This window comes from Saccopteryx bilineata, chromosome 1 (assembly GCF_036850765.1).
Source record: "Saccopteryx bilineata isolate mSacBil1 chromosome 1, mSacBil1_pri_phased_curated, whole genome shotgun sequence".
NCBI lineage: Eukaryota > Metazoa > Chordata > Mammalia > Chiroptera > Emballonuridae > Saccopteryx > Saccopteryx bilineata.
The window spans coordinates 218,576,548-218,599,885 of NC_089490.1; the positions used below are offsets into that span (position 1 = coordinate 218,576,548).

Below are 23,338 nucleotides of genomic sequence, written 5' to 3' on the forward strand. Positions count from 1 at the left end.
GGCATCCATATCTGAAAAGAAGAAGTAAAGGTATCACTTTTTGCAGATGATATGATCCTATACATCGAAAACCCCAAAGAATCCACAAAAAGACTACTAGAAACAATAGGCCAATACAGTAAGGTCGCAGGATACAAAATTAACATACAGAAGTCAATAGCCTTTCTATATGCCAACAATGAAACAATTGAGAATGAACTCAAAAGAATAATCCCCTTCACAATTGCAACAAAAAACATAAAATACTTAGGAATAAACATAACAAAGAATGTAAAGGACTTATATAATGAAAGCTATAAACCATTGTTAAGAGAAATTGAGAAAGATATAATGAGATGGAAGAATATTCCTTGTTCTTGGTTAGGAAGAATAAAAATAATCAAGATGGCTATATTACCCAAAGCAATATACAAATTTAATGCAATTCCCATCAAAATTCCAATGACATTTTTTAAAGAAATAGAGCAAAAAATCATCAGATTTATATGGAACTATAAAAAACCCCGAATAGCCAAAGCAATCCTAAAGAAAAAGAATGAAGCTGGAGGCATTACAATACCTGACTTCAAACTCTATTATAGGGCCACGACAATCAAAACAGCATGGTATTGGCAGAAAAATAGACATTCAGACCAATGGAACAGAATAGAAAGTCCAGAAATAAAACCACATATATATAGTCAAATAATTTTTGATAAAGGGGCCAAGAACATACAATGGAGAAAAGAAAGCCTCTTCAATAAATGGTGCTGGGAAAACTGGAAAGCCACATGCAAAAGAATGAAACTGGACTACAGTTTGTCCCCCTGTACTAAAATTAACTCAAAATGGATCAAAGATCTAAACATAAGACCTGAAACAATAAAGTACATAGAAGAAGACATAGGTACTCAACTCATGGACCTGGGTTTTAAAGAGCATTTTATGAATTTGACTCCAATGGCAAGAGAAGTGAAGGCAAAAATTAATGAATGGGACTACATCAGACTAAGAAGTTTTTGCTCAGCAAGAGAAACTGATAACAAAATAAACAGAAAGCCAACTAAATGGGAAATGATATTTTCAAACAACAGCTCAGATAAGGGCCTAATATCCAAAATATACAAAGAACTCATAAAACTCAACAGCAAACAAACAAACAATCCAATAAAAAAATGGGAAGAGGACATGAACAGACACTTCTCCCAGGAGGAAGTACAGATGGCCAACAGATATATGAAAAGATGCTCATCTTCTTTAGTTATTAGAGAAATGCAAATCAAAACTGCAATGAGATACCACCTCACACCTGTTAAGATTAGCTATTATTAACAAGACAGGTAATAGCAAATGTTGGAGAGGCTGTGGAGAAAAAGGAACCCTCATACACTGTTGGTGGGAATGTAAAGTAGTACAACCATTATGGAAGAAAGTATGGTGGTTCCTCAAAAAACTGAAAATAGAACTGCCTTATGACCCTCTACTGGGTATATACCCCAAAAACTCAGGAACATTGATACGTAAAGACACATGCAGCCCCATGTTCATTGCAGCATTGTTCACAGTGGCCAGGACATGGAAACAACCAAAAAGCCCGTCAATAGACGACTGGATAAAGAAGATGTGGCACATATACACTATGGAATACTATTCAGCCATAAGAAATGATGACATCGGATCATTTACAGCAAAATGGTGGGATCTTGATAACATGATACGAAGTGAAATAAGTAAATCAGAAAAAAACAGGAACTGCATTATTCCATACGTAGGTGGGACATAAAAGTGAAACTAAGAGACATTGATAAGAGTGTGGTGGTTAAGGGGGGAGGGGGGAAAGGGAGAGGGAAAGGGGAAGAGGGAGGGGCACAAAGAAAACTAGATAGAAGGTGACAGAGGACAATCTGACTTTGGGTGATGGGTATGCAACATAATTGAAAGACAAGATAACCTGGACTTGTTGATCTTTGAATATATGTAACCTGATTTATTGATGTCGCCCCATTAAAAAAATAAAATTATAATTAAAAAAGAAAAAAAAAAGAAACCCCGTGGCTGCCAGCTTGAGCACAGGCTCACCAGCTTGAGTGCAGGGTCACTGGCTTGAGCAAGGGGTCACTGGCTCAGCTGGAGCCCCCCAGTGAAAGGCACATATGAGAAGCAATCAATGAACAACTAAAGTGCCAGAACTATGAGCTGATGCTTCTCATCTCTCTCTTTTCCTGTCTGTCCCCCACCCCTCTCTCTCTCTCTCTCAAAAAAAAAAAAAAGGCAAAAGGCAAAAGAGGCTGCTATTCCCTATCACTTATATGTCCCACTGGTCTTTAAGAAAATCCTTGGGAATATAAGATTTAATTCAGTTTTCTCTTTCAAATCATCTGTTGTCAGGTCAATGAGTACTCACACATCCCTTTTAAAGGGCACAACTCCTCAGATACAGGCAGGTGTCCAATGAGAGCTTAGTTTTCACGGAAAGAGAGCTGCTGCTTATTGGTCAACCTGGTCAGTAGGAAAAACCTCCAGTGCTCCACTGACTGTGCATCTCACAGCCCTGAGGGGGAGGAGGTGCAGCCATGAGGGGGAAGAAGGCCCAGGCCTGGCCAGGAGAGGCCTCTAGGAGGCTCACTGATACAGCTTCCCCCTACAGCAGCCCCCCAGGGCCTGGACTGTGCTGGCCATAAGTTCCAAACTCAGCCAGAAATGTAAGCTAAGTGGATATAATTCTTCAAAGGGAACAGAATCAAAAGAGGTACCATTCCTGGAAAAACACCAAAATGGAAAGTTTGGGTAATAAGATATGTAAATTGTCCCAGTAGAGATACTGAATTTTAGAGCCTAGATATTTATGAGGAGGAAAAAAAGGAAACAAAAACAGTGCAGTGATTTTCAGCTAGAACTTTAGATTTAGAATCCTGAGCAGTATTTAACTAGATATAAAAGAAGCCTTTTTAAAAACATTAAGCTTTCATCCATCAAATATTTATCAAGCATCTACCAAGTACTAAATATAATATGATTCTTACACATTTGTTCATACACAAAAAGGGTCAGTTGCTTAAATGTACCAATCACCCCCAAGAAAATACCATAATCTCCATGTCAATAAGCTAAAGTAAGTCAAATAATATAAATTCCTGGACTTCTACCTCATCCACATAAATAATATTTACTTGCCAGGACAGAATGGTCCCTTGTCATGTACCTACTTTGTCAAATCAAATTTGCTAAGCCCATTAGCACACAAAGGTACCTAGAACTCCCAGTCAACACAAACATGAGAACAAGACATGACAGAAATAATACACTCAACAGTAAGTCTTCCAATCTACAATTCAAACTGGCTCTTTCGCTCATTACCTTTGCATTTGGTCCTGGATCCAGCACTCCCATACACAGATCACATGTTCACCCCATGTCCCTCTCTCTCACAGGGAACATTCACAGAGTCTCCAGTAACAGGAAGTGGAAATTCACATGCACAACAGGGTTCTGTGTGTGTCCAGGATACAAAGCCCAGTGAGCCTTCTAGTCACTTCTGTAACCTCCACATATACACAATACAGAAGCAGAGGGTACAGTCTTAAGTGTGACCCTGGGCAAGTTACTTACTGTTGCTGAGCTTTGAATGTCTCCTCCACACAATGAAGTTCTGAAGACACACAGGTGGTTCACAAACATTCAGCGGTCACACAGACAGCTGCATCAGAATGGCCTTGAAGGCAATTCCATTGACTAGCCTCCGCTTTAACCTTCTGAATCAAAATCCAGGAGCAAGAAAGATGTGAATGTAGGTTAGCATGTGAAGTGGGCCTGGGCACGGAAGCTTGTCCAAAGGCCTCGGTGACTCCTGCTATGCAACCTTGGAAAGTCTAAGCCCCTTGAGGCTTGAGATGAAGGGGAGGCCACCTACCACCGGAAGGGCGCCCACTGCCCCAGCTTCCCTAAGAGGCCCTGAGAGAATAGCTGTGGCATGAATATGGACTAGCTGCCTAGATTAGCAACAAGAGACCCCGGAGAAATACTGATGAGAAGAAATGGGGCACAAGGAACATCAATATACACCCCTTGACAAGACAGGATAGGGCTGTCCTTTTGAGTGACATAGATCCAACAGCACATGTCAGCTGCCGAGGAAAACATAAATCTGTAACACCAACAGAGGGAGGGAGGTACTGTCAGTATTATTCATGAAAGTCAAGAATAACATAGAGTCTATCCCTCACTAAGCCCTGCTGAAGAAAATCTTTACTTGGCTAATTGCCTGGTTAAAATTAGTTTGGGAATGATCTTTATGAAGTTATGGGCTTGAAAAAGGCAAACCTACACAGCAGTGATTCTAATACACTGCCTGTTATAGCATTTTAATGAAGGGGGATACGATAAAAGGAAGAGAAGAATCATAAATAACATCCACTTTGCCCTGTGGACACATTACGGGTGTCACATTATTTCACAATGAGAGATTGCTTTTCCACTGCAACTATGAGGAACCTCATGTTTCTGCCTCCCAATGGATGGATGCATGTTTCTGGGAATGGATTAGAACCTGGGAGGATCTAAAATTAAATTAAAATGACATTTACTAAACACTGGCTTGATCTGTTTGGCCCAGCAGACCCGTACAGGCAGATGCCCTCAATGAAGTAAAACACATATTTTTAGATAGAGGGCAGAAATCAAGAACAAGAAAACGCATTCCATGTTCACTTTCTCCCCCAGCACTACTAACTTTGCATATTTTAACACATTTTTAAAAGGAAAAGGAGAAGAAATAAAAATTAACAACCTAACAAGCATCTGCGAAGTGACATGAGCTGGGACATCAGCGGAGAGCTAGCTACACAGACACCTGGAGTCCCCTGCCAGACTGCCAAACCACCGTATTTTTTTTATTATTATTATTATTTGTATCCTTCTGAAGCTGGAAACAGGGAGGCAGTCAGACAGACTCCCGCATGCACCCGACCGGGATCCACCCGGCACGCCCACCAGGGGGCGATGCTCTGCCCATCTGCTGCAACCAGAGCCATTCTAGTGCCTGAGGCAGAGGCCACAGAGCCATCCTCAGCGCCCGAGCCAACTTTGCTCCAATGGAGCCTTGCTGCGGGAGGGAAAGAGAGAGACAGAGAGTAGGGAGAGGGGGAGGGGTGGAGAAGCAGATGGGCGCTTCTCCTGAATGCCCTGGCCAGGAATCGAACCCAGGACTCCTGCACGCCAGGCCGACGCTCTACCACTGAGCCAACTGGCCAGGGCCCAAACCACTGTATTTTTAAGCTGCTCTGCCGCTTCCTAAACAACAACAAAAATCCTACGTGCCTGAACTGTGAGGTGGGAGAGCCTATTTGTAACTTCGACAAAACCCAGCAGTCTCAAAAGGTTCAATAGCCTTTTATAAACCTATTGTGTGGGGTAGTGCCTAAAAATAGCACGACTGGGGAGGCAGATCACATCAAGAAATAATTCCTATACAGAGTACACTGCCAGACAATAGGCAAGAGAATGGAAAGAATGACAAAACGCAGCACAGGCTGCGCCCACACACCTGTGGCCGCCTCCTTCCCTGGATTCAGCAGGGCTCCTCACCTTGTCTGAACACACAACAAACCTTACAGCCCATGCAGGAAAGGGGGGAGGGGCGGGAGAGAACTGAGCCACAGAGTCTGTGGTAGTCACTTTTCAGAGACCTTTTCCCCTCAGCTGAAATAGACATGGAGGTGATGATCACGTTATGATGATTGAATGTGGCCCTTTCGAATTTCCCTGACACTGAAACACAGTTCTCAGCCTTTTCTGCCTAGCGTGACCACCTGAAGGGAAGTGTTTAAAAATACACGTCAGAAAATCAGTTTCCAAAATTTAGTTTTTTTTTTTTTTTTTTTCTGAAGCTGGAAACAGGGAGAGACAGTCAGACAGACTCCCGCATGCGCCCGACCGGGATCCACCCGGCACGCCCACCAGGGGCGACGCTCTGCCCACCAGGGGGCGATGCTCTGCCCATCCTGGGCGTCGCCATATTGCGACCAGAGCCACTCTAGCGCCTGGGGCAGAGGCCACAGAGCCATCCCCAGCGCCCGGGCCATCTTTGCTCCAATGGAGCCTTGGCTGCGGGAGGGGAAGAGAGAGACAGAGAGGAAAGCGCGGCGGAGGGGTGGAGAAGCAAATGGGCGCTTCTCCTGTGTGCCCTGGCCGGGAATCGAACCCGGGTCCTCCGCACGCTAGGCCGACGCTCTACCGCTGAGCCAACCGGCCAGGGCCCCAAAATTTAGTTTTTAAATATCAGTTTTAAATATTAGGCACTGGTATTTCTAAAAAGCTCCTTGAATGATCTGGATGGTTAGCAAGCGCTGAGACCCAAGGCTGTTGGGCCAAGGGAAGTCCACTGCCCAGGCTGAGAGGCAGGCAGCAAAGCTTGGCAGAGAAAGATGAGCACCAGAGACTGAGCCTGAAAGGGACGGGTCACCAAGAGGCCACCAACGCCACTCTCCTAGAAAACATTGCTGGACAGAATAAACTCGTCACAATAGGCAGCTACAAAGAGAGTCAAGTAAGATCATAAGGACATGAAATATTAAACCTAAATTATAATGCTCCTTGATCCCCTAATTTACTTTAGCACTTGCTTTTCCTTCTCTCATATATGTATAAAAACCCTCTACCTTGTATTTTTATTTAGAGTCCGGACAAAGCTGAAATGGGAGAAGCGGTATCAGAGTCTTAGAGACTTTAGTTAATTTTTCAGACAAAATCAAAAGAAAATAAATATATCTGCTGTAATAAGCACTGCCTCATGAATTCACATAAAAATCTCTTTTTTCCCCAATATAAAAAACATGGCACATGAAAGCTTGGGTAAATCGCCCACAGTTACATTAAGTTAATCATCTGACAACCTGGATGGCATACCTGTGGTTGTCCAATTTAAAATGAAGGTTCTTTTGCATTCTAGTCACTAAATCATACTATTTCCACCAAGACCATGTGCCAGATGTTTTTCTGCAAATGCACGGGAGCTGGCAGGGCTCACAGGTAAGAAGAGCAGGTGCTGGAATCACCTTCCTCCGGCAGAGCGGTTGCCCTAGGACTGACAGCCCTTGAGCACCTCTGTGCTTGGACAGCATTCACCTGCAGAGCAGGGAAGACCATCACAGGTCACAGGGAACAGCACCTTCCAAGGGCTTAGAACAGAAAATACAACCATGAGCTCTCATCATCACAGCATTTAGTACAAGAGAAAATCAAAGACTCTGATCTTAGATACCAGTCACAGTTGTTAGTAGGTAATGAAATAGAAAACCTAGCACATTTCACTGCACACAAGGACTCTCCTTTCTCTCTCTAAATACACAACATTATGGAAGCGGTACCCACCATGCCTTCACTTCTCTGGTGCCTCAAATTATGAAGGGGACCCAATGACCCAAGATTCTGGAGCCTCCTGGGACACAGAAACGGGAGGCTGAAGAGGTTGTGTGGGTTTGCAGTGACTTGCAAAACGGGATGGTTCCATCTCAGCTTCTACTAGACACGTGGCTAATTCCCAAGGAAAGTGCCTTTATCCAGAAAAAGTTATTATACTTCAGAATCAAAATCTTTACATGGCACATTGTTCCTCACTGAATGCTCTCTTTCTGAAATCTTGCACTGATATTTCCTCCAGAGAGGTATTTAATAAAACAAACAAAGGGAAGAAAACAGAGTGCTGCGATTTAAGTTACAAAATTACCACATGCTTTGTGAAAAGCCCCACTGGCTCTCAGGTTCCTGGGCATAATATGTGTGGGCAGCTTTCCACTACAGGAATGTACAGAATTACATCTTGATAGAATTACATCTTGGTTCTGTACATGTTCTCAAATAGCACTGTAGAAGACATACAAAGTTTGGCCTTACATTTTAAACATTCTGTAAGGACAACTCATAATACACTGACTTCCACATTAGTCACAGTCACCTTTCCAAGGTCATGCAGACTTATCATTTAAACTAAGGACCTGCTTAAGTTGAAAATAGTTCAACTAATCAGGAAAAGATCCAGCATCCATGATACTCAGGGCCAACTGTGTTCTGAGGGGCTTGATACTTCCAGTGAGGCTCTGGGCCATGGACAGGTCATTCCTTCTACATTCATTTGAGTATCTGAACATAAAAAAATTGTTTCATATTATTTTTGCACACATTCTTAAACTTTGGTTTGGATTCTGCCTATCTCTGTGACCAATACAAGGATATTATCAATATAATTGTACAAATTCTTCTTTTTGGTTCTTATCATATCTGCCTACAGAAAATAGAATCACATCCTGAAATCTCTGTAAGATAAGACAACCTAGATGACCTAGCTTTCTCCTGAAGTCACCTGCAGTTTGGGGCACAGGGTGAGGTCTGAAAGCCCAGCTTCTTCAGGCTCCATAATTACATAACTGAGCAAATCAATAAGCCTCCCTGGACCTCAGTTTCCTTATTTTTAAAATGTGGCTAGCAATACCTATACTTCAAAGACCTATTGAGAGATTAAACAGGTAGATAAGCACTAAAATATATACCATATAATGCACAATACACATAAATAATACTGCCAAATGCACAATAATAATTATTAGGGAGAAGAGAAAACAATCTGCAGAAATAATTGCAAATGATTCCAATGAATCATGTTATCAGGCTGATCAGTTACATTCTGGCAAAAATTACTTGTGATATAACAAACCTAAAGCACATGTGATTTATTTAAATAGATAGAACCTAATGGTAAGAGCAGAAATTTTTGAAAAAAAATGAAGGAAAAAAAAAATTCCTAGTCATCAAGAAAAGTGTACCTTACGTTGTCAATTAAGAAAAATAACTGCAAGTGCAAACTAGATTTTCTGAGTCCGAACAGCATGAGTCAGTCCACGAAGAACCAGAGTGCGAGGCCTGTCAAATCAAAGACCAAATCCTACTTCTTCAAGGGGTGGCATCCGGTGCTGCAGAAAGAAGCGAGTCCCCAGGGTTGAGAGGAAGCCGTGGAACCTGCAGCACTACCCCTGGTACACGTAGAGAGAGGGGCCCATGCGGTAGATCAGGGGTCCTCAAACTACGGCCTGCGGGCCACATGTGGTCCCCTGAGGCCATTTATCCGGCCCCCACTGCACTTCCGGAAGGGGCACCTCTTTCATTGGTGGTCAGTGAGAGAAGCATAGTTCCCATTGAAATACTGGTCAGGCCCTGGCCGGTTGGCTCAGCGGTAGAGCATCGGCCTGGAGTGCGGGGGACCCAGGTTCGATTCCCGGCCATGGCACATAGGAGAAGCGCCCATTTGCTTCTCCACCCCCGCCCCCTCCTTCCTCTCTGTCTCTCTCTTCCCCTCCCGCAGCCGAGGCTCCACTGTAGCAAAGATGGCCCAGGCGCTGGGGATGGCTCCTTGGCCTCTGCCCCAGGCGCTAGAGTGGCTCTGGTCTCAGTAGAGCGACGGCCCGGAGGGGCAGAGCATCGCCCCCTGGTGGGCAGAGCATTGCCCCTGGTGGGCGTGCCGGGTGGATCCCGGTCGGGCCCATGCGGGAGTCTGTCTGACTGTCTATCCCCGTTTCCAGCTTATTAAAAAAAAAAAAAAAGAAATACTGGTCAGTTGGTTGATTTAAATTTACTTGTTCTTTATTTTAAATATTGTATTTGTTCCCTTTTTTTTTTTTTACTTTAAAATAAGATCTATGCAGTGTGCATAGGGATTTGTTCATAGTTTTTTTTATAGTCTGGCCCTCCAATGGTCTGAGGGACAGTGAACTGGCCCCCTGTGTAAAAAGTTTGGGGACCCCTGCGGTAGATTTTGCTCAGCCTGTTCTATGTTCTAGACCAGTGGTCCCCAACCTTTTTTGGGCCACAGACCGGTTTAATGTCAGAAAATATTTTCATGGACCGGCCTTTAGGGTGGGATGCATAAATGTATCACGTGACTGAGACAAGCATCAAGAGTGAGTCTTAGACAGATGTAACAGAGGGAATATGGTCACTTTTAAAAATAAAACATCGTTCAGACTTAAATATAAATAAAACGGAAATAATGTAAGTTATTTATTCTTTCTCTGCAGACCGGTACCAAATGGCCCACGGACCGGTACCGGAGACCACTGCTCTAGGGGATCTCACCAAATTTTCATACCTATGGGACCATAGGTAAATCCATCAAATTATATTTCCATAAATAATTTTTGCTATGAATAAAGCACACCAAAAGGTGCATGTCTGTATATATTCATTCATACAGTTAACGTGCATATCCCAGCATACACAAGAGACCCATGGTCATCTCAGCTAAACAGTATTCTCACCCTACGTCTGACGATTAGCGCAATCAAAGCTTTTATTAGAACTAATTGCAATATTTTTTCTCCCTCAGTAGAGTATAAATTCTTGACAGGGAAGGGCTGCATTTTAATCATCTTATTTCCCTTGGCATGTAACAGAGTACATCAGTTACAGAAACGATTCCATAATTATTTCTGAACTATCAATAAATCACCCTCCAAGATACGTGGGGCAGGAGAGCACAGTCTCCCTCCCCTGAGGTCTTCAGATTTTTAAGATGTTTTGCCTGAGGTGGTTAAGTTTCTGATAGTGGGATATGAATGAAATATTTTAAAACATCACCTGGAAAATGTTTGTGTTAACCCACCTACCTTTAAATTCCATGTGGGCAACCAGCCAAAAACAAAACTGCGAGGACAGATGTGAGGTCACCTAAACATTTTATGTACAGGTGAGTGCATTTCCCTGTGTCCACGCACCAGAGTTAAGGACTGAGCACTTGCTCAGACATATTCTTAGCAGACAGCACCCTGCTGCAGTAAGCAAGCAAATGACACCCACCCCTGTGTTGTTACTGAGCAGAGAGATCTAGCAACTGTACTGTTTCTTAAGAAACTTGGGCAGGACAATGAGAAATTTATCAGTCTTGAGGATGTTTTAAGTAAATAAAGATAAATTATGGCCTCCCTAGAGGTCCCTTCAAGTCCTAGAATTCTATTGGCCTTCTGAAACTGGCCAAAAAGGAAAGGATTGAAAGGAAGCCTAGCACCCTTGCCAATAATTTTGATTTCAAAAAGGTATAGGGTTGAAGGTAAGGTTGAAAGCAGAGCAGGAGAAACAGGACATTCCAAGCCTTAACACAGCACCTTTCTGATAAGAAAACGAAGGAGTGAAAAATTCCTACCAGAAACCAGAAGGCACACCTCTACGACACAATGGTACCAGTATTCTGGCACCTACTCATCTCTGTAAGGACAAGAGTTTGAAGCTCAGACCAAGTTTTTCTTAGTAATCCCTAATGATAATAATTGATTTAGCCCTCAAACAAGTTTCCTAATCCTCTGCTAAACATGTTTCTAAGCCTTTATGATGGTTAGCTGAACAAGTCCTAATGTCATCAATGGGAAAGCGAAGACTAACTGTGAATCAGCTCTACAGGATTACACAATGAGTCAGCCACTGAACCTGTGTGTCACCTCCTCAGTTCTGATGTGATTACAAAATTTACAGACTTCAAACAATGTACTCTTTATATAGAAACATATATCAGAATAAAGGTCCTTGCAAAAGAGAAAATAAAAGAACCAAAGCAAATGAACTTCTTTTTAAGAGCAAATAGGTTGAACAGATTTGTGCTGTCCCCTTTAATTGGGTGTAATTGTAACCCACGTGAAGATTGCATTTGAAATGGATTTTCAGCTCAGGAAAAAGATAGGTGCAGCCCAGCTGCGGTAACACAGTTTACTCCACTCTACACTCTTAAAGAGCCCGTCTGGACGCACATCACAACTCAAACAGTGGGGGAAAAAAAGAAGACACTAACTAAGAATTTTCAAATGTACTTGTTTGCATCATGTGACAAAGGGCTAATCTCCAGAATAAAGAAGCTTAAAAAAAAGTCAGCACATATAACAATTCCAAGGTAAGTGGGCAAAAGAAGGACAAGTGGCCAATAAAGGTGCCTTACTTCAACACTAACTTTAAAAGAAAATAAATAATCAAACAGTAAAAAATTAAAATCAGAAACACAATGCTGAGATTATTCACTGTTGGGGAGGGCTAGAGGCTGATTGGTAAATCACTGATGGAATCACAAATGGGCGTAATCTATCTGAAGGGCAACTGAACATCATCCACTAAATTTTGTGCATTATTCTTTCATGTAGGAATTCCATTTCTGGGAATTTATCCTAAGGAAATAGTTATGAGAAGAAAGGAAAGAAATACAATGAAGTCACTATACTCAAGCTACTAAATTTCTAAAATCAAGTAGGCTGGGGCATGAGGAGACGATTCCATTCTTGCTTTAACTAGCCTGGAAACTTAACTTCTCAGTCCTGAATCAGTGCCCGGAGATATACATAAACCCCAGAGATTACATTCTCAGGAATCCAAGAAAGAATATTCACACTGTACAGAGAGCCTAATAGCCATTATCCAAACCCCTGGACATCGAGTGGATCACTATACTGGACCAAGCCAGAGGCTGATGCAGGGTTGACTCCTGATTCTTCTCAAAAATATTCTTTTTACTATAAGAACTCTCACCTTTTCTTTCTTCTTCAGATACTCTGGGTATAGCCTAGTTGTGTGTGCTTCTGATTGCAAATCTTAAGACCCTTGAATAAATCATTGTAATTTATTTCCAGCCAAAGATCAGTGGACAGTTGTATAAGTCTATATAAAAGCATTTTGTTAATAAAAGCCAAATACTGAGAAGCACATAAATGTCCTTCAATAGGCATTAGTTAAATATAGTATAGCCTCATAATAAAAAACAATTTATCATTAAAAAGAATAAGTAGGGCCCTGGCCGGTTGGCCCAGTGGTAGAGCGTTGGCCTGGCGTGCAGGAGTCCCGGGTTCGATTCCCAGCCAGGGCACACAGGAGAAGCGCCCATTTGCTTCTCCATCACTCCCCCTCTCCTTCCTCTCTCTCTCTTCCCCTCCCACAGCCAAGGCTCCACTGGAGCAAAGTTTGCCCGGGCTCTGAGGATGGCTCTGTGGCCTCTGCCTCAGGTGCTAGAATGACTCTGATTGTGGCAGAGTGACGCCCCAAGATGGGCAGAGCATTGCCCCCTGGTGGGCATGCGGGAGTCTGTCTGACTGCCTCCCCGTTTCCAACTTCGGAAAAATACAAAAAAAAAAAAAAAAAAAAAAGAATAAGTAGGAACTACCTAAATGTTGACAATAAAACGATCTCTGTAATTTATTAGTAAGCGGAAGAAAAAGCAACTGGCAAAACAGTATGTATTAAATAATCCTATTTTTCTTTTTCATTTTTGAAAAAGTATACACATATATTTAACAGATCTATTAGCAGTGATTGCCTTTGGGGAGTGAGATTATGGAAAGGGGAATTTATGCTCTACATAGTCTGTGTTGTTTGACATCAAAACACCTATAATTTTAAAACTAAGCATAAATTTTGACAAAATGAAGTATATGCTTAACATCATGAGCATGTATCACAAATGTTTATACAACTGCATATTCCATAATATCATAATAACTTCACTCATCAAAATGAACCATAAAAAAATTAACCTGGAAAAATACTCTAGGTTCACTGCTACACACACCTGACTAGAGGAAGCCTAAAAGTGTTAATTCCAGGCACCAGCTACCTCCCCATCGTACTCAAAAGCACTGTGGACACCCAGAGCTGTTTCCAGGAAGCTGGAGGTGCCCCTCAGTGGGCACCTCAGTGGGCCTAGTGACAGAATGAACTTATCACCGGCCTCAGCACAGACCTAGGAACCAGGAGGTACAGGCAGAGCTGTACAAAGTGAGGGCCTTCCCTTCAAACAGACCCAGGTAATAGCTTTGCTTCCTGAGCTGAAGTGGACACAATCCCCTTTGCTGTTATTTCCACACCACAGTTTATTCAGGCTCCAAGCCTTCATAAGCTCTGCAGCCAAGTCTTCTGAGTCCCATGTAAGAGGGAACAGTCTTTTCAGGATGAGCCTCTCTGCTATTTGTTTCCCTGACTCCTCTTCATTCTCCTGCAAGTAGTTTCTCACTCTGACCATTCGACATACATATATCAATACGTTATATGCATTTATAATTTGTAACAAGAACACGTGATGGAGACCTACACCTTCCTCCAATCACACTTTGTCACTGATAAAGCATTCATCCACCTCAAACATGTTTAAATGCAGCCTCCCAGGCCACACAGAGACTTCAAAATGCACCAACATCTAAACAACAAAGGCTGTGGAAATGAAGATGGTTGAGAGACATAACAACCACATGCAGGACCTGACCTCAGAGTGGACCCTGTAAGAAACAACACTATAAGGACAATTTGAGTCAGATGACAACATTGGAATACAAATAATAGATTAAGTATTAAGTAATAAATCAATATTAAATTATCCTAAATTGATTACTGAACTATTGTTAGCTAAGTGACTATCGATATTTGTAGGAAATACACACTTAAGTACTTAAAGGGCAAAGGGCCATGACGTATGTAACTCATCCTTCAATGGTGCAGAGAGAGAGAGAGAGAGAGAAAGAAAGAGAGTGTGTGTGTGTACAGACTGAGAGAGAAGGATGGGAATGAGCTGTGGATAATCCAAAGCCAGAGACCAAATGTGACGGGGGATAGTTACTCCCTGGCAGCTCCTTCACAAACCCATCACATTTCCTTCTATTGCAGAAAATCCAGAATTTGTGAGCACGCACAGTAAGGGAGCAGCTGGCTTTGCCTTTGCTCTAAGTCTGGGGAAGGTGTGTCTGGGCCCCAGGCAGAGCCAGCTGAACCTCATCCAGGAAGCCTTGGCCTCCTACACACACACACACACACACATGCACACGCGTGCGCGCTCCATTTATCACCTTCCTCGTGTAAGGTTCAGAACGAGCCAACCCATGATGTGGGTCTGTGGCACACGGATTATTTTGAGCCAAAAGCTAGCTGAGACCTTGTGGGCTCAAGGGAACTTTTGCTCCCTCTTAACTACCTAGAAGAATTTAAATTAGGGGCCTTGCCCATACTAAGAGTTGTGACCGGAAATAACATTTATGACCTATCTACAGGGCAGAGCAAACTACTTACTACTGAGCATCTGCTTCTCTTGTTACCATGACCTTCCTCCCCTCCGAAGCCCCAAGGTGTCTCACCTTAGCCTTAACTCAGAATGTCACATATCCATCATTTCTTCTTTCTGTCTTGGAACCTCTCGTGTATGTTTTGCCATACATATATATGTAAATGAATTTCGTTATTTTCTCTTGCTAATCCATGTCATGTAGACTTAATGATTAGACCAGACGGAAGAACTCCGCAGGGTGGAGGCAATGTCCTCCTGCCCACACTCACAACTGCTTCACGCAGTGCGGGCAGTCCTGCTACATCACACTGCTCTACCAGGACAGCAGCCCTCGCCCCATCACTACACTCACTTGCTGAACCTTTAATCTAAGGGACACTCATGTACAGATGTCCAAACCAATTTTTACAAATCCTATCTTAAACACATTAAGGAATGCTACAGGGGCTTGGCGGTGACTTCTTTCAAAGCTCTTGACTTAAGTAATTCCAAATGAGCAAGGTTCATCCATGTTTGTTGTGGGAGTGAAACACCAGACCATTCCACATGCACAACAAGGAGCAAGATCCTATAGGAGAAGAAAGAGACTGGTCAGACTCGAGAAGAACGCCTAGTCAGCAGTTTTCAGAGTGTATGTAATGGGGGGATTCCTGAGACTCTCCCAGGGGTTCACCAGGTCAAAACCACTTCCACAAGGATACCAGGACAATGTTGACCTCTACTCTCCTCCTCTCCAGAGGGTGAGTAACATGCCATGGGACAAAAGACATGAAAATCAAGCTCAACACTCTTAAACCAAAGAGCAAAGAGATCTGCACAAACGTAAGACAGTGCCACTCTGTGTATTCATTTAATTTTTTCGTTTGGGAAAATAGTGATTTTAGTAAGACATGCTATTTATAACAAAATGTAAAGGCTTGTTGCCATTTTAAATGAATTAACAGTATTAAATTTTTCAGATTTAACTCTAGTATCTTAATATTAGTAGAGACAAGCCACATAATCAAAAGCTCTTTGGGATCCTCAATTATTTTTAAATGTCAAGGTGCCGAGACAACAACTTTGAGCACTTCTGGGCGGTGTGCATTTTGGCAATAACCTGTGGGAAACCACATCAGCTCTCAATAAAAACAGTGGTGTCCACGCTCGGGATGCCACACTGACTACACACCAGGCGCTCAATACACACTTCATATGTTATTTTCAAACTCACAAGCACCCTGAAATCCACCTCCTTCTGTCCCTGGAAGAGGAGACTGGTGCTGCAAAGGAAGGGTGGCTGCTCAAACTAAACTAGCAAGTCAAACAGAGGCGGTGTGAACACAAGCTGTTCTGGCCCCTAAGTTCATGACCTTCTCACGACATCATTTTTTTTAATAGTAATTATGAGGATTTCTGCCAACTAATTCAGAGTGAAGTATGCAGGGGCCCCCACTCCCACCTGACATCACATAGACGTGAAACACACTGGTGGGCAGTGCCCAGCATGGATGAAATGATGTCTATGTGCTTCTTTAAATCCTGGCAAAGTCGTGTGCTCTACTTCCTACAGAAGACAGACCTAATATACAAGGTGTCCCACAACAGCCCAGTTTGCACCCATTGTCCCTGTGCAGTATTAACAGTCCCCGTTCACTTTAAACAATGATAAATTACAGGGTCACCCACCAAGAAGGCTACCAACCTTTTTGGTTTGGAAAGCCAACCTTTTTCAATCTGTCTCAATCTCTAGGAAATACTGAAACAGTGATGAAGAGTTGCTACTATCAGTCCATCAATTGTATCTGAATTTAAGATTATGTGCAGGGGGCCTGACCAGGTGGTGGCACAGTGGATAGACTGGGATGTGGAGGACCCAGGTTTGAAACCCTGAGGTCACAGGCTCGAGCGCAGGCTTATCCAGCTTGAGTGGAAACTCACCAGTTTGAGTGCGGAGTTGCTGGCTTGAGCATGAGATCATAGACATGACCCCATGGTCGCTGGCTTAAGCCCAAGGTTGCTGGCTTGAGCAAGGGGTCACTCGCTCTGCTGTAGTCCCCTGGGTCAAAGCACATATGAGAATGCAAACAATGAACAACTAAGGAGCCACAATGAAGAACTGATGCTTCTCATCTCTCTCTCTTCCTACCTGTCTGTCCCTATCTGTTCCTCTCTCTCTGTCTCTGTCACAAAAAGAAAAAAAAGATTCTGTGCAGGGGCAAGGGAGGTGAAAGAAATTCTCATTGACACAGCTTGTGCATCCAATAGCCAGTTCTGGACTTAAAAATGTAAAGCATAGTATGGGGAGCTTCTCAAAAAAAAATCAAACATAGAATTATGACCCAGCAATTCCACTCCTGAGTATAAACCAAAAGAACTGAAAGCACCATTTTGAATAGATTTTTGTATACCTGTGTTCATAAAGCAACCCAAGGGTCCATCAACAGATGATTAAATAAGCAAACAAACATATTATTCAACCTTGAAAAAGAAGAAAATCCTGACACAAGCTACAATAGCAATGAGCCCTGGACTCGTATGCTAAGTGAAATAAACCAGACAGAGAAGACAAATTCTGTATATTTCACTTACATGAGGTCTTTCCAGCTGTCACATTCATAGAGAGAAAGTAGAACGGTGGACGCAGGGGCTGGGGGAGGGGAATAAGGAGCTAGTACTTAACAGGGACAGAGTATCTGTTCAGGAAGGTGAAAATGCTCAACAATGTGAACGTACCTAACGCGAATGAACTGGGTACTTAAAAAATGATGAAGATGATAAAATTTGTTATGCATATTTATCACAATAAAAAAAGAACCACAAAAATATCAGAGTTTCTAACACGAAGTAATTAGAAAACAATACTGTATTTCCCTAGGTATAAGACATCTTTTTTCAAAAAATTTGGTCTAAAAACCTAGAGCATCTTATACAGTGGTTGTTAGGTCATTTAAGAAGTGTGGCATTTCAAATGCCATAGATGGAACTGAGAACGAGGCAATATATGAAGACAGTGATTCATCATCAGACATAGATGAGGACAAGCTAATGGATGGGAGTTTTGACAGTGATGAGGAGTTGTATGAATTTTATGATGAATAAAATTTGAGTTCAATAACTTTATGTAATTTTTTTTCCAAATTCCAGTCCCCAAAATTAAGGTGCGTCTTATACATGGGAGCATCTTATACATGGGAAAATACAGTATATGATTGGGCATCTTATGTCATGGCTTCAACCTTCAGTATCTTATTAAATCCAACCAAGGGTCCATCCACTCAGCAATCACTCGCTGGCCACCTGCTAGTTACCAGCTTCTGGAGGAACTGCCAGTTAAACCCAAAGGAGGCAAGACAGCCTCTGTCATGCAGTGTGGAGACCGGGGACCCAGACACTGTAATAGATACATAGGAAAACAACCTGGGGAGGCCCACAATGAAGACATCACCACACTAGAATTTATAAACATTTCTTGCAAACAAAGCATGAACTTGTATAATACTAAAACAAACAAACAAAAACAGGTCCAAGCAACAATATTATTCAAAGTTTTAGAACCCATTTTTTTCTCTAAAAAGGCTTTTTGCTTAAGCTGATACATTAAAAAAAACCCAGTTTAATTTGCAAAATAGGTCTTTTAAATTCTTACTGACGAAACAGTCTACGCTTCCTGACTGCCCTGTGGTTCACATCTCTCCTCTAGCAGGTACTTGAGACCACATGGCAATCCACCGCACAATGACATCGACAGGCACTTTTCCTTCCTCTGATACAGCAAATATCCTGCAAACAATGGCTGCCCTCCCCTGTGCTGACTGCTTTGTTTACTGGCAGGAAATGAAACCACAAATTCTCCAAGTAGCATCAGACTCCAGAGTTCTGCTTCACTTCCTACCAAGCAGGTGGCTTACAGGAGGCAACTGGCTGTTTGTCTTTTGCCTTATTTTGGATTCAGGAAAAAAATTAATGAACTTTTGCCAGACTGAGGTTTTCTCAAACAGCAAAGCTTGGGGCCCTGGGTTTTTGCATGCGGTGGTGGTGGTGGGGGGGGGGTGCTCCCCAGTCCCTGGCCCCCTGCTGAAAGGGGCCACCTCACACTCCTCTGGGCAGCTCTGCCAAGAAGTCAGATTTGCAGGCAGACAGAGGCTGGCCTCTTGTCTCCCAGCAGATCCTTTTCCTTCCAGTGCAACAGGGTTCTGAGAGAGTAAGGCAAATACTTTCTCTCCATTGAGAAGAATAAAAATATCACATCCAGCTCAAAGGCTCTGTTTCTCCCCCAGCTGTTAGGACTCAATTTTGTTTTTGTTTCTAATGACTTTAACAATAAAAATTTCTCTTAAAATAATGAGATCTCTTTGAGGGGCAGAGTCATAAGGGCTGATTTCTGTCCTTGCACCTGTGCCCTTCAGCAATGTGCAAGTAACCCCTGCTTCTCCCTCATTGCGGGCCAACAGGCAGACCCTGGCTGCTCCCAATCCACGAACCCCAGTCCTGTCCTATGCCTTGTCATTCAGCCCTAGGATGCACAGCCAGCACCCGAAGCCACGCCTCAGTCACTCCAAAAGCACAGTGCACACCTCAGAATGCAGTTCTTGAAGAAGCACAGGCCAAATGTAGAATTAGTGCCAGATTCCATTAGCCAATCACCCCAGAAAGACTCTGGGGTCACAGGGATTGAGTAAAGGTCTTCTATGTCTAGACTCTAGACTCCAGGAAGGCAGGGACAAGGTTTGGTTCAAGGCTGCATGTCTGGTACTGACCACCATGTTCTGCACTTGAAAACCACTTGATAAAGGCCCTGGCCAGGTGGCTTGGTGGGTAGAGTGTCATCCTGGCATGCCGAGGTCACGGGTTTGATCCCAAGTCTGCACCTACGAGAAGGCATCAATGAGTGCACATCTAAATGAAACAACTAAGTGGAACGAGTTGATGCTGCTCTCTCTCTCTTCTCCTCCCCCCACCCTTGTCTCTCAAATCAATGAAAAAAAATTTTTTTAAATGCCCAATAAATATTTTCCTAAAAAAAAAAAAATAAGGGAGAGAGAGAGGAAAGGAGGGAGGAAGAAGAGAAAAAGAAGAAAATAAAAAGTGGGGGGAGAAGAGGAGGAGAGGGAAGAAAGACTGGCTCTCCACAGTCTTAAAGCCGCTGAGAATAAACACAAAGACGCGGTTGTTTCTAAGCAGGAATTTCCAGAACAGGGTAAATCATATGAAATTACCAATATTCTGCCATTTTTTACTAAAAAGGCAGGAATTTCAAGTGATTCAACCTAATATATGATCCTCCTCAGTGAGCTTACCTATTCATGTCCATCTCTACCATCAATGAGTTACTTTGGTATAATGCTAGCCTTAACTGATCTCTCTTGTGCTCGAACAGCCAAATGCTGCCACATGCGTGGTCCACCAGCACCTCGAACTCAACGTGCAGAAAGCAGGCTTCATGTCCTTCCACCTTGTTCCCTCTCTCTCACCTGCTTCTGCTCTGCTACAGTAAGCCATGGCTGCCCTGGACACCTTTCCCACACCTTTCTGGCTCTCAGAAGGAGCTCTCCCTGCCCCTGATGTAATGCTATCCACTGGGTTGCACAGGGCACACCTTGGTGACCAGTTCAAGGATGTGCACAGAACCTAAGCAAAGTCATCTACGTGTTATCCAGAATACCACTGGGAACTTGGGAGACCAAAGTTCGGTTTCCACTACGGGTGCGAACGTGGGCGGTGTGAGCTGCTGGCCACTGTCCTGTCAAACACAGGGCAAGGCAGATGTGGAGGACTCTGTAAAGCAGAGGCAGTGGAGCCAAGATACAAAAAGAGCCCCTGGGACAGGGTGAGCGCCTGGCCCCAGCAGTGGCTAAGCATGCTACTCCCAGACACCCCAGACGCTGAGCAACACCATTCCTTTCCTACAGAAGTTAACCTAAGTTGTATGTCACTCATAACCAACATTCCAGACAAATATACCCATTCAAAACTGCACCATCCATAACTTTCATTTCAGAACAACATTCAAATAACTCCCTAAGATGATCGAGTACCTTTTACCTGAGTTATAGTACATGATAAATGACCTTTCCCAAATATATATGCCCTAAAGTCCCCGGCCTTTGTCCCTTGTACCAAGATGTCCCCATCGCCTAATGTATCCAGAATCCTTTACAGCCTTCCCCAGACATTTTTAGGGAGAAAGCGTTAAAAGACCTCCTAGACAGAAAGTGTCTCTTGGCCGCTTCTGCTCCCAGGGGTCATGGCTTGTATATCTCAAACATGTTCCAGTAGGTCTCATATGTGATTTATTTAGAGGTATCTGCTACTATCAATCACGAGTTTTTAATGAGCAGAAGCCTTAGGCATAACAGTTAATCAATAAATTGTCGGTGAAATGAATATCATGAGCAGGCCAGCTTCCTGTATTCAAACACATTTGTTGAAGACAATGTCACAATTAATTCAGTCTTTAGCCCTTTCCATGAATTGATTACATTAATTTTTCTCTATTACATTATTTTTTTAGTTGTAAATAAATCACCATGAAAATTGGGATGGCCTTGATGTGCTTTAGGAGACAGTCTGGGCCCTTTCAGTATTTCCCACGAGTAAGATAAATAAGGAATACACCCCTGCTAAATTGAAACCAAAAGGCTCTGACTGCTCCACGGTGACCACAAAGCCCAAACTTCCAGCCAAGGCACCCGAGTTTCCACAGCCTGTCCGGTCTCTCCCCCTACCCTGCCCCGTCACTCTAGCTCACACACCCAAGGGTGATATTTCAGACCTGCTTAGGTAGCAGGTGGAACAGCGAAAAGTCATGAGATTATCTGCAAAACACTCCTCTCCTCTAGCCAGCGTGTAAACCATGATAAATAATGACTCAACTTTAATAGGGGAAGCAGGAACAGTTTCATTAGCAGGAAGATGTATGTGGTGAATTCACAGGCATCACTGCAAGAATCCCTATCCAGGGGATACCAGGACACTGAAGGCAACCTATGTCCTCCCATCATTATTTGCTTTTTTTACTTTATTACGTCCATGCAGAATAACAAAACATCACAAATAAGAAAAGAGCATCCCTGTACATGGTGGTTGTGTTTGCTACACTAAGAGTAGACCACTCATGCAGCCTTAGGCACACCCAGGATTGAACGGTGTGTACTCAGAGAGCGGGTATCTGACACTCTCCATACAGGCGGTACCAAGTTTTCATGTCACGGTGTTACAATGCCATTTTAAGACTGGGAAATCCCGTTATACACCTGAAATAGCACTCATGAAATAAATTAAAGGAAAGAATGGAACATATTTATGAAATTGACCCGATTCTGTATTTAAAGGACAAGTCCTAATCACAACCATAATAAACTAAGGAAGTCTAAACTCAAACAAGTGACCACAGGTGTCCATAAAAGGTAGACATGCCCCAGCTGGTAATTTAGCTACTAGGCTGTGTCTGTTTCTGACACTGAAAGGGACAGAACCTGTGAGTGGATTAATTTCTTAAATCATACTTAAATATTATGCAAAATACCAGACAAAAACTTAAGATGCGTTGGGCAAACCAGACCAAAAAAAAAAAAAAGAGAGAGAGAGAGAAAGGGAAAATAAATAGGTAACGATTTTTCTGTTACAGGCTTGACCACAAGTAGAGGAGAAATAAATCTGACAGTGTGGTGGCACCACCACCCACTGTCATGCCCCAAGAGAAGGCCAGCGCTCCAGCTGCAAGTGTTTAACGTTCAGTAATCGTAGGACCGACCATGATTTCATTTCAGCCCCACTGCTGCTCACTGCACAGATCTGAGATAATCACACATCTGCGCCATTGAAATGTTGCTCTTTATTTCATATAGTCATAAAAGCAGAAATACAAAGCTAACTTATATAACTGGCACACAATTTTGGGGGGAAAAGACAATGGGACCATATGAAATGTAATACAAAGAATAAATAACTTTATTCATCTGTCCAATTATCTGCTATATTTGAGACAGCTTCTACCTGTCTTCTCAGTACCAATATATTAGGTCTTTAGATGACAATTCTACAAATGTAGGCAGCAAAGCATACTTTTTTAGAGGATAATGTTTATTTTCTAGCTGAGGCCCTTTATCCCCCACTGCCCTGCAGTAAAAGAAGATATTTTACAACCTCATCTATGAACATGGTCATCCTATCAACAAAGAACATGCAGGCCTCTTACACCCACACACGGAGAGGTCCAGTTTCTGTCTAAGCAAGGGGGGAAATGGAGGACACAGGCCAAGGGTTAGTAACTTTGCATAAGTGGACATTGATAGGAGAATAATCTCTAATATC

General features: G+C 42.8%; 1 protein-coding gene across 3 annotated transcripts in view; it reads right to left on the bottom strand.

The window, feature by feature from the left end:
- Nucleotides 1–23,338, bottom strand: part of SIPA1L2 (signal induced proliferation associated 1 like 2) — a 261,170-nt gene that overhangs the window by 183,030 nt on the left and 54,802 nt on the right. The window lies entirely within an intron of this gene.